Here is a 17,815-nt window from a genome sequence, read left to right on the forward strand (position 1 = left end):
TGAAATATTATTAATGGTTTATAAATTTCAACTAAGAGAGTTTTTAAGAAAAGAGACTGGGAAAAAATTATTTTGGAACACATTTTATGCTCAATCAGTTTTAATTATAATGCCAAACTATTTGCCAAATACTGCTGTAGAAGTATTAGTTACTTAGTTGTCTTGGAAGGGGCAGGGGAGAGACAGGGGAGTGCATGAGGGATTTCAACCTCTGTAGGATGATCAAATGGCTCTAAGAAAGCAGTGGCTTTTTTTGGTTGTTGATTTTAATTTGGAAAAGGAAGAAGTTGAAAAGGAAAGAAAAACCACTGTTTGATACAAAAATTAATGTCTAAGCTGTTTCAATTAGTGTGTAAATTGGATGTATCTGAACTTGCTGCTCATCAACACAGAACTGACACAAACTACTTTGCTGTCTTAGGAGCTGCAGTGTAGTCATTTAACAAAATAACTTTTCTGAAGCAAAACATTTCAGAGTCACAGAATTGCAGTGATCCAAAAATGTATTAAAGGCTTTTTATGTAGTTCATACCTTTTTTCTAGAAGAGGTTAGGACTGTGCAGAGGATTTCTGTTCCAGTGGTGGCTTTTAGCGTGTACACAGAAGGGCTTTTGCACACCATATGGGTCTATGTGGAGGGTCTTACGCTGTTGTACTGACTTTTAAAAAAAGGGAAAAAACTGGAACTCAAGATCCTATCTCAAGCTGAAGCCTTGTTGGGCTTGGGGGGTGTACAACAGTCAATAGAGTGACTTAGGTAAATTGGGTGGTTTTAGATAGTTACAGTATGAAAATTCAGGGCAAGTAGTTTGAGAACACCTGCATAGTGATGATACAGTTTGTACTAGGCAGCTCTGTTCTTTCTGGAGGGTAACCTCAGCCAGACTCAAGCTGTTTCTAGGATTTCCTGCATTGCTGAGTGAAATTTAAGCTGTGCGTGTCTATTCACGCTCATGCAAAAGAGTTCAGTACTCTTGAAGTCTGGTGTATTGGCAGGATAATCTGTTGTCCAGGTTCCAGTGAGAATACCTGGCAGCACACTGGAGGAGTAGAAAGGAAAGGCTTTCCTTCAGCAGAGGAAAATGTTCAACCAGCCTGTGTAAGACTGCTGGCTTCCTTGCGAGCATCTAAATTTTTTGGTTGTCGCACCATTTTTTTCCACAGCTTCGTCTTAATGGGAACAGGTGTGCTAGAGGTTTAAAACAAATGGTGTCTCTTCAAGCTTCTATAAGATGGGTTTACTAAGACCTAGGGTCTCCAGTTTTCGGAGATCTAAAGAAAAGGTGAGGTATGTTGCTGTTTTCATCTAACTGATTTATGATTCTCACGTAAAACAAGCTGCACCAAGCCTCTGAGAGCAGATGAATTTGGGAGGTATCTATTTAAAAAAAAAAAAAAAAAGTAACTGTCTAAAAGTTAAGTGTTGGCCTTTCCTGCTTGTACAGGAAAACAAAGATTAAATACACTTTAATGCAGTCTTAACAGACTTATCAGGAAATGCAAGGATGTATGGTTTGGGGGTGTTGATTTGCATTTTTGGTTGGGTTTTGTGGTTTTTTTGTTTGTTTGTTTGTTTGTTTGGCTGCTGTTGGGCATACCTTTGAATGTAGAAGTATTTATATTAATGTTTCTGAATAGTGGTCATATGCGAGGATCAAATTTCCAGCTATTTTAAGTCAATATATCACCACTGTATTGTTGAGAGGGTAAATTCTGTGTGAAATGAGGAGCCAGCCCCTAATTGCAACAATTTTCCAACATATAATCCACTAGTGCTTCAGTAAGTATGTAGCTTTTTACCTCAATGCATTTCACTGGCGTGTGTATATAGATTTAAGTAGGAAGGAATGGCATAAGGAACAAATACCTTGTCATTATTATATGTGTTTTTCCTTTGCTAAGGGAACATTACCAGAAAAGCTAAAGTAGCTCCTCTAGAATGACTGTGTTTACACTATTATACAGCCCATTTTTTATCCCAAATCCTTCATTGCTAATTGTGGTTTGCACATAAAGATTACTTGTTTATCTGTGGGGTTTATTTCTGATGCTAAGCTAATACAAATAATGTTGAAAAAAAGAGATGTTCTGAAAAGCTTTTTCCTATTTTTTTCATTTAGTCATGAGATGTTTCCTAAGGAAATACACTGAAGTGCATTGTGTTTGAAAATACTGGAAATACATTTGGTAGTTACAAACTATTAAAAAGGGTTTATTTGGATTTTGGCTGTTTTCTGAAAAGAAAAGCCACTTGAACAGTTCAGTAGTGTCAGAGATCATGACTGAGGAAAAGAATCTTTGTTAATGTTTAAAACTTGTCAAATGTTTGCCCTTTAAATAAACTTTTTTACTTTCCAAAGTGGTCTTGCTGCTTCATGCAGAGTTATTGGGCAATAATATGATAGGAAGATGCTGTGGTAAAGCCATAGGTCTCCAAAGATGGGCACATGGAAAAAAAAGCCTAAAGAAAAAGATTAAGCCAAAAGACAGTATGAAAAGGAAATGTTGCAGTGTGAGATAATAAACTGTGTTTGTAGGAGAAACACTGACCATTGCAGCTGCAAGTAGTTGGTAGAAATGAGGTGAATACATTCTTAGGTGCATCAGTTAAGTGGAGACTGTCTAGGTGGAGAAGATGGTGATGCTGGAAAAGGGGTTGTTTCTTAGGATGAGGCAGAGCTCACCACACAGCCAGGCTGGAGAGGAAGGTGGGTTCACACAAGCAGGCAGGCAAACCATGAGAAGCATTTGGACAATGCTCTCAGGCAAATGCTCTGATTCTCGGGGCGTCACGTGCAGGGCCAGGAGTTGGACTTTGGTGATTCTTGTGGGTCCCTTCCAACTCAGGACTCTCTGTGATTCTATGCCTATATACATATATTTGTATGTATAAATTGATGATGGTGTTTTAGGGTAGCCAGGTGTGCAGGAAGGTGATGCAGTTTCTCTAAAAGCATAGTTGAAATGGATGAAATCTCCTTGACTTCTCTTGCAGTGTACTCTGTTTTACCAAAGGTCTTGAGTCTGAGGGGATACAGTTTAATAATGTTTTGAAAGTTTGTTGCCAGTTTTTCTTATGTGTCCAACATCTCCTGCTTAATGATACGGGTTTTTTCACTTTTATTGTAAAAATTGTGTCTGGTTGTGCTGGTTCTTAATAGTATGAGGCATTTTTAGACCTTTTTCTTTGAGATAAACACCACTCAATTCCCATATTAAAAACAAACAAAAAGAAATGTTAGTTAGAATTATTTGACACTTCAGTACATTGAAGAATAATGAAGAATAACCTCTGGGAAAGGTTTATTTCTTCCAGTCAATGTCTTCTTAGCCTAATATTTAATACTGTCTTGTCTGAGCGTTCTGTAATACTATTGCATTATGTTCTGGGTAGTTGTTTGTCTGTCTCAGTATACGTGAAAGAAATATTTGCTGACCCCTTAAAGGTACATTTTACTCATCAGAAAGTATAGTGAATATGTAGCAGAATCATTACATTTCTTTTGAGTATCTGAGCTTTTTTTCATGTCTTTTATTACAAGAACCCCTGTGGACCAGGGTCACGGTTTTCTTAGTTTTCCCTTTGAAAACAATATTCTTTTTTTGTTTCTACAGGTAACCTACTTCTTCGCACTTCACACTATTTGTTTGTGTTTTAGCAGAGTCAGGAATTCCCTTTTTACCAATCCTGGCCAGCTTTAGAAAATTTTCCCATGGCCATTGCTGTGCTTTGAGGGAGTAATTCTTGTAGAACAACCGGCCCTCATAGATTCCTTTGCCCTTCAGGGCTGTCTCTAAGCAGATCCTAGAACAAGGTGAAATCTGTTCTTTTGAAAGTCCAGGGTTGTATTTCCATTGTCCCTCTCTTTTAATTCTTTCAGAATCTTAAATTCCACTGTCATAGTGGAGATACAACTGGTCTGTTGTAATAGCCATAAGAAAGGCACTCAGGCTCTATAAATTGCAATTTAAAGTGCTGCTTCTTTAGTGAGTATTAACTTCACTATAACAGAGTAAAAATCTGTTGATCTTCCCTTTAGTTGCTGGGAATCTTCAGTTGTGCAGCATCTGAATGACCTCTCATCAGAGTGCAGCAAACTGTGCAGACCAGTCTGTAAGGGGTATTTCCACTATTTTCATTATTCAAGCTATTACAGGACTCTTTTAAAGAAAACTCCTCATCAATTCTGTTGTCAAACAGAAAGATGCTCTCAGGAGACCTTCTTGCTATACCCTTAGATAAAGGCAAGGTCAGGTTATGTAGCTTCAGATGCTGAGTGGGAGCTGCTTGCGGGCTCCTCTGGTACAATGACCTGGCTGGGTTTGTCCTGCAGTCCAGGCAGCTGAGCCTGGTCCACCTCAGGTGAACTCTGATGTGCATCACTAATTCCTCCATGTACAGTGGTCTTCTGTCAGGGTGCATGCAAATTGCCTCTGAGGTTATCATCAGCCTTCACATTCCAGTAGGTTCATTGATCGGTGTCAAGCAATTGCTTTCTCTGTTTTCCAAAAATCTGATTGTCTCCATCATACTGTATTACCCTTGTAGCAAATGTTGGAGTGCTCCAAGTCCTCTGTAAAAACAAGGATTTTATTGTAAGGCTTCCCTTTATCTATTTTGCTCTCTTCGTAAGGTGTTCCCCCTAATGTAACATGTGTTGTTCTGTCTTCTAAACCTCATGCCAAAACTTTTGACTTTTGTCTTAGCTGTTTGAAAGCAAATGTACGTGCATTCAAGCACCCCTCTCCTCTGCAAGGATCTCCTTGCCTTCTTAGGATATTTAACAGAAGATGAGCTGTGTCTGTTGTGGCAGAGCTCTGGTCATGCAAGCTATTCCACTACATTTTCTGAGTGCTTTCACCACCTAGGATCGCAGATAATTCAGATAATGCATATTTCTAGAACTGTCCACTGATCCCTAGTTCCTCCTGATCTTTTTTTAGAAATTTTATGTACAGGCACCAGGAACCTGGTTATGCTGCTTTCATAGAGTAAATGAGAACTTCATAGTCATAGAAAATTCGTGTTTTCTCTAATACTGTCATAAAAGCAGGGTTCTGCATTTCCCTGGTGGACGTTTGAATCGCTTTTCCAGCTCTTGTGTCTGCTGATGTCATTAACACCTTCTCACTTTAAATCTGCTAACCATTTTTATGTTGTTGAGTTCCCCTTTAGTGTCAAAATTAAAAGGTACGTGTACTTATTTGTAAAAGTTGCAGGTTTTTCAGTTTGTTGTATTTTTTCATGTACTTTCTTTAGATTTGGCTCTCAAGATTCCTTAGCTCCCCAGCATGTGTTAGGTACTTGAACTGAAGAATACAGTCATTGCAGTCTGTCTCTAATGGTATTATCTTTCTGTAATGAAATGGGTACAGCTCTATTTCATTTTCCTTTGGATATGACTGATTGGAGTAGTTCCTGTTCAGTTGACTGAGAAATTAAATGATAAGTAAATGAAAAATCTGAGGTCTCAAAATCAGACCAGATTGCTGCCTGTGTTTTTCCCCTAGTCCTAAAATTTTTTGCTGATTTTTTTTTTTTTGTATGTAATTAAAAGCAATATGCTAATTTTCTCAATCAACTAAATTTGGTTTGGCTTTGTGGCAAAATTTTTGGTTTTAATTGTTGCCAGGGTAAAATCTCTGTGCGGCATACTGTTTTCTTTCAGTAATGGCACCTTACCTGTGGAAGATTGTTCCATTAATGCTGTTATTCCTTGGGCTAAAGCATCATTATCACTGAAATTTTTTTGTGCCAAAATTTGTATGAAACACAAACAATATGAGACTTTTTGGACCTTCCAGATAAACAGAGTTTGACAGTAGTAAATGTTTGCAGTAGTCAAAGTTGAGATCTGTCCTAAGTATTATGTGAGGAAAATAGAGTTATTAAGCAAGTGGTAGTGCTGAAAGTCATGCCACTTGCTTCAACTTCACTATGGGGCAGTGAATAACCTTTAGAATTTCTTACAGAAATCTAGTGTGAAATGTTAGATGTAGAGTATTTGTTTTGTGGACTTCCAAACTCTACTTCCATGGCGATCCCTTGAGTGCAGCAGTGAGAGGCAAGCTTGATTAGTGCTGAGTCACTTCAGGTATTGCTTTCTATACATATAAGAGACATAAAATAAACATCTATAACTGCTTCCTGTGCAGGGTAGATGTGAATGTGGTATTGATAGTTTATAAGGCTTTCATTTTTCATTGGTGCATTGTGACATTTGTCTTTACCTGAACCTCTTCCATAGTCCTCTCAGTCCCCTGTGGCAGGGGGAAACAGACAGTTGGATAACATTATATTAATGTGTTTTAAATATATGATTGATGTCAATAAAGTGCTATTTAACATTCAAGTAAGTGGAAGATTCATATGTGTACTGTTAGTGCTCCAAAGATCAGATAGTTGTGCAGAATGGAGCATAGAAACTCAGAAGCCTTGCTGAATTCCCACAGCTTGAGCAGACCACTACTAATTCAGTCTCTCCTCTCCCCCCCAAGGTAGGATATAATATTCTCTGTATCACAATACTGCTGCTTTTTTCTTCTTTTCCTCAAAATCTTATTCCCAAGTCTCTCTCATTCTTCAATTATTTTAAGGGTTTTATCATAATACATTTCTTAATAAAAACCATCAAAGTACTAATTTTGAGGAAATTACCAAATTCTAAAATTACTTACCCACTCTAGTGGAAAAAAAAAAAATAGATCTTTGTTTGGATTTGTTCTAATTTCCTCAAAGGCTGAATCCTGGGATTAACTGAAGTAAACATTTGGGTTCACACTTGTGAGGCTGTGTAGGATGAGGGGATGAAGTAAGGTAGACCCAGATCTTTTTTTCATTGCTTTCATTGTTTTCTCTATGTTACTTGTTATACGTTGCTAAGATATGCTCTGTTTCAAGGTTTTATTTAATTTGATCTTATATAAACCCTTGCTATCTTTGTCAGTCACATACAATTTTTTTTCTTTAAGTTTCTTTAAGAGGGCCTGGCCAGGGTTCAACAAAGTGGGCGTGAATGCATTTTTAAATGCAGTAAATTGGCAGAGGGAATGGTAAGGGAGGTTTAGGTTGGATATTAGGAGAAGGTTCTTCACCCAGGGGCTGGCCAGGCACTGGAACAGGCTCTCCAGGGAGGCGGTCATGGCACCAAGGCTGACAGAGTTCCAGAGGTATTTGGACAATGCTCTCAGGAACATGGTGTCATTCCTGAGATGTCCTGTGCACAGCCAGGAGTTGGACTCGAGGATCCTGTGGGTCCTTTCCAGCTAAGGATATTCTGTGATTTTATGAAAGTTAATGTTTTTTGTTAATAACATCGATCACTTTGAAGCCATATTGATGGAATTATGCTGCTTTGATGTCTGCAGTTGTGCTGTGTTGTTTCCCTTTGAATCTTTTCTGACAATCCAGACTGGTGTTTGAAAGTTCTCTTATAGCATACTCCATTCCCTTACCTCCTCTTTTGTGCTTGTCATGTTATGAACCCTGCTCAGATATGGGTGGCATTCAGTACTAAAAATTCTCATTCTGTCCCTCCTGTGCTCCCGGTGGCTAATATTTGAAAATGGAAGGTGTAGGGCAAAGATAAGAGACAGAGCTTTCAGAGTAGAGAAATTAACTTGTTGTGGAAGGGAACGCTAAGAATTTTTCTTAAGATGTGTTCAGTTTAAAGCAGTACAGTGAGGGTGTTTGCTCTCAGCACCACAAATCAGGACGGCTTTAGTTGGCTTGTCCATTGTAGCATATCATGCAGTACGAAGCTGGGGTGAAGAGACACCTGATCCTGCAGATCTTCAAAACAGTAAGGGTGAGAGAGACAAACAGGATCACCCTTGTACTTCAGTAATGCAGGTAGCTGAAAGAAGCATAGAAGCCTGAGCTAAAAATAACAAGAGTGATTAATCTTGCTTTGGAAGGACAAGTAAAATGTATTACTGTTTTTAATTTAAGTAAAGTCAAAGGTTAGCAATTTGTTGCCATCGCAGCATCACAAATTAGTATTTCTTTTAGTCAGATGCTTACTTCCAGTTGGTCACACTAATGGTTCTGGATAAACCAGACGTCTTTTGCCCTTTTTCTTTTGTTTTTTAAAAAAACTATATGTATTTCTGATATTATTTTACATAATCTTTTATATGAATTCTTGCTGTGGATCCTGGTGTTGCTACATGAAAGGTTACTGCTTATGCTACAAATAAGAGCTTTGCTTGGAATATTGCCAGTAAATAAACAAGCCCCCTAGTAGTTGCTGCAAACTCCATCTGCAAAGGGATTATATATCATTGCACTTGTAATAATACAGTAATCATATTCAGACCTGCAGCAGTGTGTTCTGGGGCTGCCCTTAATGGCTCTTAATTGCAGACAGCTTGTAGAGCTGTATCTCAATTTAAGGTCCTTGTGAGTGAAATCATACTTTTAGGTGTGGATGTGCTGAGCACCCAAAGCAAGACTATCCATACAAATTATTTCTCCTTGAGAAAAGTTGAAAATGTTATGCTGAAAATCAAGGTTGAGGAACATGGCTACCGTATTTCTTAGAAGCAGTAGCAGAAGAAATTGAAATAGATGGAATTTAGAGACCTGATGTAGGGTCTTGGATCATTAGGAAAGTAGCGGTGCAAGCGAGGGAATTTATGGTTAATGCAAATTAATATATGGGAGAGGGAACAGCATATGGCTAATTATAGGACTACATCTGTAGTAGTATGAACTTGGTTGAATATTGGACTACAATCTGGTCTTGTCATCAAATTGCAAATTACTGTGTAGCACAATTGATGCAAACAAAATGGTATTTCTAAATTTTAGGCTAACTTTGTTTTCCTGTGAGGGATTCTTGTGGAATTTTTAAACTTTTCTAGGACACATGAGCAGCTCTAAGAGCACTAGGTTAATCATTGATTTTTAAACACTGTGTATTTAAACAAAGGCCACTAAGAGCACAGAAGATCATTCATGTAGACTATTAAATGTACCATGGTAAAAATGGGTCTGGATCATCTGTCTGGCTTTCAAAATTATTTGTAGCAATGAAGTTGATCTAAAATTCAAATACACTAAAGTGTCTTGAATATGCCATTCACATTACCTTATTTTCTTAATTTTTTTTTGTGAATTTAAAGTCTGTTTTTTTTAAACTCAGGAGTTGTAGAAAATGAGCATTTGACAGTGTAGGTAAAACATTGACAATAACAGTGAAAACTTTCCTATCATTTAATTGCTGTCTGAAAACTACAGACTCTTCTTGGCACTGTATTTTTTCAAATCAGTAAAGACTACAGTGTGTTTTTAAATAGTAGGTTGTCCCTCTGAAAGTCCTGGTTAAAGCAAGTTACGTTTCCTTGATTACTCACTTCTGCATAATTCCTAACTGATGGAATACTCTCCTAAAATAGAAAAAAATTTCTAATATTTTAAAATAAAAATTCTTGGAATTTAGAACTTGTTTCAAAGTATAGTGATATTTACTTCTCATTCAAAGCCTGGATAGGAATAAATGGGGGGGAAAGGAAAGCAGTTTCCTTTTATACCATTACAGCTGTTAAAATCTGTACAAATCTGTAAATTCTTGCGCAAAGGATCTAATAATTGCACACAGCTAAAAGCCTAAGTAAGGGACTAGACAAACCTGACACCAGAGTGTGCTGATCAAGAAATTTTAGATACAGTGGGAAAGTAGGCTGAGCTCTTGAATAGAGGCCACTTTTGCTAAGAGTGCTTTGTGCTCTTTTTTCAACCAATAGCAGTTGTTAAATGTTTGCACAGAACTGGGGTCATTCTTTATGATATCTGTGCCTTATACACATGTTTCAATTCTGAAACTCTTCAAAACACCTACTTCTTTTTGCTGTGTGTAGCTGCACCTGCACCTCATCAATAAAGCTTGATGAGTCTGCTGCTTGCTTTTTTCAAGAATTTCCAACTGCATGCTAGTTTCTCCTTTTCTAAAGTATATCTATTTAAGCTGCTTCTGATTTAAGACAAAACCAAAAACATCGTCTGAATTTATAAAGTATTTGCATTTTTACTATCCCTGATTCATATTAGTTTAAATTGCTAAATTAGACCAATCTTGGTGCAAATTCCTTTTAAGTCCTAACACCGTAGAACATAATGGCTTTCCTTCACCCATTATGAAAAATCACACACTTTATGCAATTTTATTTTCACTTTTTCAGATGTGTAGCAAAGTGAGGATTTGTTTCTGAACAGAACAAGTAATCCTTGTTTGGAAACAGATACCAAAATTGCTCTCCAATTTTATAGTTGCTTTCACCTTAAAGCTTTGATAAGGCATCTTCTGTTTCTTCCTCCATGTGAAGACCAATTTCTGTACAGTACTGGGTGTAGAAAAATTAGTATAACAAAGTTCAGTGTTAGTCTTGCCCACAGGGAGGGTGAATATTTGCAGGTCTTGAAGTGAAATGATTGTACTCATGGATGCCCATTTCTTCATGGTTTCATTCACTTGTACCCTTGTACCCACATGCTTAGAAGTGTAAATGGGCGTGTGTGTGTGTGCTCAGGAGAGGTGTTTGCTTTGGGCAGTATTTCCAGTGTGCAGGATGGAGGATGAGGGTAAGGAGCTTTCAAGTCCTCTCTTCATCTCTGGAGTTCCTCTGGGTGGTGATGACAAATTGGTTCTGACATCTTTTGTTTATATATTATGTTTAGATGTTGTCTGTTGTTATGGAATGGTCCTTAGCTTCAGTCTTGCTTTCTTCAACTTCCATGGGTCTGTTTTCTGCTTTTCCTTGTTTGGAGTTTGTGTTTGAAAAGTATGTTTATAAGCTGTTTCCTTGATGGGCTGACAGAAGATAGGCTCATATGTTATAAGCTGCAACCTTGCAGCCGTCCTCCTGTTGGGGGATGCATGGTCTGCTTGTGGATCAGCTCTGCTGCAACCTTCTGGGCTTCACATAACGTTTTACTCAATTTTACTTTTGAAGCACCATACCATGAACAATATTCTTGATTATCAACACTGTTTTTTCTTGGAACCTTGTGCAGAAACTGTGCATGTGCACACTTGTGTGTGCACTCTCCCAGTGCTTCCCAGATTTCCCATTCATACTTACCCTGATCCTTTACACACTTCTGCAGGAGAAACAAGATGCCTGTGTTCTCTGAAAGGGTGGTTGTTCTGTTTCCAGTTTTTTGCATAGAAGTGTGCTGCCTTATTAAACAGCTCTCCTAATCTTTCAGTCCAGAAAGAATCCTTATAACATTGAGAACTCCTTCCAAAATGCATATTATGAAGCATGTTTTTCATACAGTTCTAAGAACAGAAGATTACCACAGATTCCAGTGTGCTGAAAATTATTTGCAAAACCGTTTTCTTAGATTTAACTTTGGCTGAATGGGATTATCATAGTCACCGATTTTCCTTTGGGTTATAGATGGGCTTTAAAACAAAAACATGAGGTATGACAGAGGTAGGTGGTATTTGTAAATGTAATAATGCACTGAGATGGGAAAGATGAAATTCTATAGGATCCAGAAAACTTGACTGGTTCCACCTACCTGTTCTTTTGCAGTATGCATCTTGACCAGGAGGCAAGCTATCTTCTTGAAATCAATTAACATTTCCAACAGAGATAGAGTAATGCCATGTTTATGCACAGAAATATGTTGCAGGCAATGCCATCTGCAGAGCAGAGCTGACTAGCTGCTGCTTCTACAGGATCAAGTTTTCTGTGACTGACTGTGAAAAATGGTGCCTACCATTTTTTTTTCCTCCTCAAAGCATCAGCCAGTGAAAGAATGGTGTTAAGAAACATGTAGAAGATAGTATCTGATGGAGTTGCACCCTGGGCTCTGAACCTGTTCTAATTTTGTAAGTCCTTCCTGCTTCCACTGCTATTAATGTTGTTGTGCTAGGGAACTATTTGGGGAGCAAAAGAGAATCAGTAGGAACTTCCCCAGTGACTTTTAGAGAGGCTGAACATAGGCCAAACAACATCCATCCCATGGACTCTAGCAGGTTAAAAAAAAAAGGATTTGAGGGAGTGGCACTTCTCAGAAATTCTGGGGTGTAGTGCTCCCTTCATCCATATACCTCAGACAGCGTAAAAGAGAAGGAAGAGTAGATGTCTAGGTGATATCAGGATCAGAGAAGCAAATCAGAGGTGATCAGCATGTCTGTCGTATTTCCTGGTTTCTATTTAGTAGGATTCTCAATGAAATGGATAGTGTTCATGTTGCTGAAGATGAACTTCCTCCCAATTACACGTGCACACTGTAGAGGGCTATGCACAAGTGTGTATACACACAAACACAAGTTTGTTTAATAAATGAGTGACAGCATAAGTGCTCTCTTCTGGTCAGTTCTGGAAAATGCTACTCTAGCCCATTCCTTCTGTTGCTTCTATAAAGATTTTTGTATGTACTAGTAGCACGCTGTTACACATTTCATTTTTATAGATGTAAGGAGAACTGAACACTTGTATCTCAGTATAAAATATGAATGGCAATAAATCTGTTGTTTTATCAAAGTATTTAGCAGGCATGTACAAGGCTTTAATGGAAATATGAATAAAAATTTCACAGCCAAAGTCTTGTGATTATATTTTCTCAGCTTTCACTTGTCTCTTCATCTGAGGAACACATTTCAGGAACTTTCTGAAAATTTATTCTTATTGCAAAAGTGTCTTGTGTTTTTCCTGAGTATGTTTGTGTGAAGGAAGACAATCTTTTTCCACTTCAGAGCTATTAAAAGAAAAATGAAAATGAAAAATCTGTTTAGTTTTATAGCTCTGTATCTACAGTAAACAATAAGACCCAGAATTTTTCAATGGAAGAACATGCCCTTTCAGAACAGATCTGGCCAGGAGTCAAATTATGAGGGCATAGTTTATTCTTGCAGAGAACAAATATGTGGAAAGACAAAAGTAAAGGAAAAATAAGCTACAGTGATGTCTTATCTATGGATTTGTTTGAGGTTTTTCTCTTGATTTTTAGACTGGGATAAGTTAACAATTAATGTTCTTCAAGGCCACCTTTTTATTTTTTGAAGCAGTGGTGATAATTGACTCTTCAAACAGTACTACCTGAGTGAAACCTGTGTGATGAGACTAATTCTTTTTTTTACCATGAGGATTTCAACTGTATTTAGAATAACTGATTTATTCATTTGCTAACTTTTTAAATTTATTACCACATATCCAGAGCTATGGCTATATAATTCTATAGTGCAATGTTGTGGAGTTTTTTAAAAAAAAAAAAAAAAAATCACACTCAGAATCATGTTATGATGAAACCAAGTCAGATTTAGCACATTCAAGCACAAATGCTAGTCAACAAACTGCTGTTAAAACTATTGTTTACTCTCTGTACCACCAGAAGGCTTGCTACTATATCAGTTTACAAAGGACAGAAGGCACCCTTCCTCTGAGGGTTTTGTTTTCCGTGTCTGCATCTAGTTTAGACCAAGTACTGCAGTGAAGCTCCAATTTTCCTTGTACAGGTTTAGCTTTTGCATTTTTGTAGTCATCGTGAATCAAACCTGAAGCAGGAATGCTGTTATTAAACATTAATGAAAAAATTTTGCCAAGTAAAAGGTTCAAAACCTTTACTCCACAAAGGATCATAATGCTTTTCCAATTGTTATTTTTCTTTCACCTTCATTTAAATGAATCTTTGTAGTGCCTTGGAACTGAGAGAAATATGGCTCTAGGATGTCAGTGTATGATATACATTCTAAATCCATAATTTTCTTATGAAAACCTCTCATGGTAAATATTTGAGCTCTTGCTCAAGGATCTGATCTGAAACATTCTTCTGGAAGCTTAACATAAGGATAAAAGCTACTCCCAACGTGGCCTTATTTGCAAGTTATTTAAAGTTTTATTGATCTGAGGTAGTACCTGTAATTATACCAGAGAAAGGAAATGCAAAGCTCATAGCAGGGATGTTTATAGCTTCGTGAAGATCCTCTCCAGTGAACATATACTTTATTCTCTAACACGCAGGTGAAAGAAGAAGGATGAGCTTCAGAAATTCTGGTCTTGCTGCTAGCTATGCCAGATTGCTTTGTGGGATGTGAGAATTGACGCTGCAGTTACGTTGGCAATGGAGATGTTCTTACTTCAGTAGCACAGTTTGAAATACTTTATTTGTGTTTCCAGCATGTTAATTACAAATACAATCCAATGGACTGGGATGATCTTTATGTAGCAATGCAACTCAAAGAATAATGATCCAGAGAAAGTAATATCCCTGAGGTTACTAGTATGACAAGATTTGGAAATGTACCTTAAAAACATACGCATGCATGTAAGTTTGTGCATGCAAAAATAAAACATACAGACAGAAGGCCTGCAAAGTTGAGTAACTTGGGTGGAATTAATCTCACCCACTGTTTCAGTGCTTAGGCATTGCATAACCAATCTCCCTCATTTATATAAGTTGAGAGAGTCCAAAATCCAAAAAGGAACTCTTACCATCTGGAAATTATTAAAATCAGTAACCTTCTGGCCGGATCTTCTCTCCCTCCCCTGCTTTTGCAAACTGTGGGGAAAGCCTTGACAATTCACACTGATTATCTAACTCTTAGCTGGCTAAAGCTAAATGAGATGGACTCTACCTTAGGAAATATTTGGCACTTTATGGATGTTCATTGAGTCTTTTAAAACACAGAATATAACTGTTCTCAGTTTAAATTTAGCCTTAGAGGTTGCTGTTTTTATTTTAGGCCTGGGGAAGGGCTTCAGTTTCTTTTGCATACACCAGTATTTCTAATGAAAGAATGCCACCTTTTCCCCTCAAATACTGCCTTGCTTATATACACTGTGATAAGCTGACTTTTTTTTTTTGCCCCCATAATTTTCTAGACTTCTCAAATACAAAATTCATCATGGAACACCATATGGGAACCCACGCAGTTGTCACACAGCTGTCAGCTTCTCGTATTTGAGACGGCATAGCTAGTAACCTGTTGCCTTCAACCCCCGTGCATGCCAGAACGCTGTGGAATGAGGCTCATCTGTGGTTTTAGTGGGTTTGCAGCTATTTCTGAATTCTCACCGTTCCTCTGCTTGCAGTTAAATTGGGTTCCAGTAAAATTTTAATGTTCACAGAAACATTTATTTGTTATGCTGGTTTTAACACTAGGTTCTGAGTCTTACCCCAGTTCTCTTCTCCAATCTATTTTCAGGATGCATTTGTCTGCCTTGTTTCCCCAGTTTTTTTAGCCTATGTATTCCCTGGCCTTTAGCTCTTCACTCTGCACTTTTTTATCCTCTCTCCCCACGTAGTGTTTCCAGTGTTTGTGATAATAAACTCAGTCAGATACTTCTCCTTCCCCTTTTTCCAAGAAATATTTGTTTGTCATGCTTGGGCAAACTTTCACAGTGAACTTAAATTCTGTATGGTTATCCTTTTTTTTTTCCTCCTGGCTTAAAAGTACATGTGTTGTGTGTAAGATCTAAAAGTGCAATATGTTAGTCTTACTGGCAGGGGCAGATTCTGCTAGAAAAGCTTTTTTTAGTCTTCCCAGAATTTCTGTGATGTTTAGACTTTTTTTTCTCCTTATTGAAATATAAGGGAAAATATACTGATCTAGCCAGTATCTGACTTCTCAGATACTGAAGAAACTGTCTGAAAAAAGTCCACGATCTCTCTTTCTCAATTTAGCTGTGAAGCTGAAATTTCATCTGTAGAAAATGCTATTTTTATAAAAACTTAGCTGCCATTTTTTATTCATCTGATAGTAGTGGCAGAAGTCTTCCTTGGATGCGGATTCCTTTATTTCCATGTGTATGTTCAGCTTGTCAAGTTAGCTAAATTACCATGCACCTTGTGTAGAGGCAGCCCTCCTGTTACTCCAGCCTCTGCAGCAGTGATCAGGAGGTGTTTGATGTATGAATTTTGCCTCCTGTCTTTCTTTTAAACAGTTTGGAATGAATTTTAATCTTAATGCTATTCTGTGAGGGAGAGAAAATGTCTAAAAGGAATTCACTTTTAAATGCTTCACAGAGAAAAATGGCGGTTTTCTTAGAAGGCATGAATTTCTCTCTTATTATCCAGAGAAGGGACTGTCTGTATAATCCCAGACAAGAAAAGCCATTTTTCATTGCAAACCTGAATGTAGAAACTTTGAAAAGAAATGGAGGTCTCCACTGAAATACACATCAGTATAGATTGGAAAAAAACTTCTGAAATTTAATTTGCCTTGGTAAGAGCGTAATGGCAGCAAAAATATTTCTTGATGAAAAAGACAAAGAGAGCAAAAAGATGTCTTGTAAATTGTCTAATGTGAACTGAGGCTTGAAAATACAAGTGGCATTTCTTGTTTAAATTTATCCTTCCCTGGAGAACACCAAAAATATTCTCATTAAAGATCTGGAATAAGTGAAAGGGAATGACAGATTCCTAGGGTTAATGTAGACATCTGAAATGTTCCTTAGCCAAACCTAACAATGAGCTGACACCAGAATACAAAAAGTGATGGTTACATTAAGTAACACCTTTTGCATACCAAATTGCATGAAGAAGACAGTGTTACAGTGTTACACTATTTTGTGTGCCCAAAATGTGAGGAAGAAAAGTTTTTAGTCAAAAACTAAGAAAAGTTTTTTATTGGAGGCACTAAACGTTAAAGTTCTCATCTTTGGGATTCCAGACAGGAAGACCATTGTAGCTGAGGCTTTCCCCCAGATGTGGAGAACTTACCCTTACTAGGTAATTAATGTGTTTAAACCAAAAATAATCTCTGTCTTGGTTCTTGCTTTTGCTCCAGAACAGATGTGGAATGTCTGCTTGGTATCTGAATAGGCGATTACTCCCTCTGGTTTAAGGCCCACTGCAGAATACAGAGGAGCTGTTGCTGCCTTTTGCACATGAGAGGTGTTAAAATTAGGGCAAACCTTGTCTCTACTTCTGCAGCATGGAAATGACAGTAGCTGCTGCTATGTTTAGGTCTTTTTCCTTCAGCACTGAGAGACAATTTCTTTTTCTAAGATAGTGTTAAGCTGAGTAAACTAAGTTTGAGAAGTCCTGCTGTAGCTTGTACACTAAAACAGTAATTTAGTTGATATATAAAATTTGATGACATAGAATCAATAGTTGTACTTTATGGTGGATGGATGGATGAATAGAGATATTTGAGAAAAGATGGGCTCAAAAGAAAGCAGAGTGAAGCTTCCCTTTGTGGGAAAGAGTGTCTCAGATATATGGTGGTATTTTCTGGGATGGTGTGATGGCCCACTCTTAAGGGAAAGGTGGGTCATAGCAGGGGGGTGACAGTAAGATTGAGACCCTGTGGTTCAGAGTTAGAGGTGGAACCAGAAACTGTGGAATTATATTGGGTCTTCATTGTAGACCACCTGATCAAAGTGAAAAAATGGGCAAAAACTTCTTTATACAGCTGATGATGTTTCTGAAACACTTGGTTTCTTCAGGGGGGCACTCTGACCCTTGTTTTCAGGGGGGACTTTAAATCCCCAGGTATTTCCTGGACAGGCAGTGTGGTGTGATGTTAGCAGTCCCAGAGATTTCTGGAGAGTATCAGGACTTGACGCAGGTGATGGAAAGACCAGTCAGATTATTAGAATAATTGGCTACAGTGTTTGCAAAATAGTCGAGTTCAAGATCATGAGTGTATTGAGGAGAAAATGTTAGAAAGTACAGACCTTGAACGGAGAGTATTCAAAAAACCTATGGTGGAGATTTCAGGGGAGGCAGCTCTAAAAGGCCTCTCTGACGATCCCATGTGAGTGTTGTCGATACCTCAGCAATCTTAAATGCTACTAGATACCCGTGTTTAGCCTACTGAATCATGACCAGAGTCATGCTCTCAGAAGTTTGAGCACA

At 37.8% G+C, this 17,815-nt stretch overlaps 1 protein-coding gene across 4 annotated transcripts in view; it reads left to right on the forward strand.

The window, feature by feature from the left end:
• Nucleotides 1-17,815, forward strand: part of CDKL5 (cyclin dependent kinase like 5) — a 123,322-nt gene that overhangs the window by 48,826 nt on the left and 56,681 nt on the right. The gene's annotated exons all lie outside the window — the stretch shown is intronic.

This window comes from Hirundo rustica, chromosome 2 (assembly GCF_015227805.2).
Source record: "Hirundo rustica isolate bHirRus1 chromosome 2, bHirRus1.pri.v3, whole genome shotgun sequence".
NCBI lineage: Eukaryota > Metazoa > Chordata > Aves > Passeriformes > Hirundinidae > Hirundo > Hirundo rustica.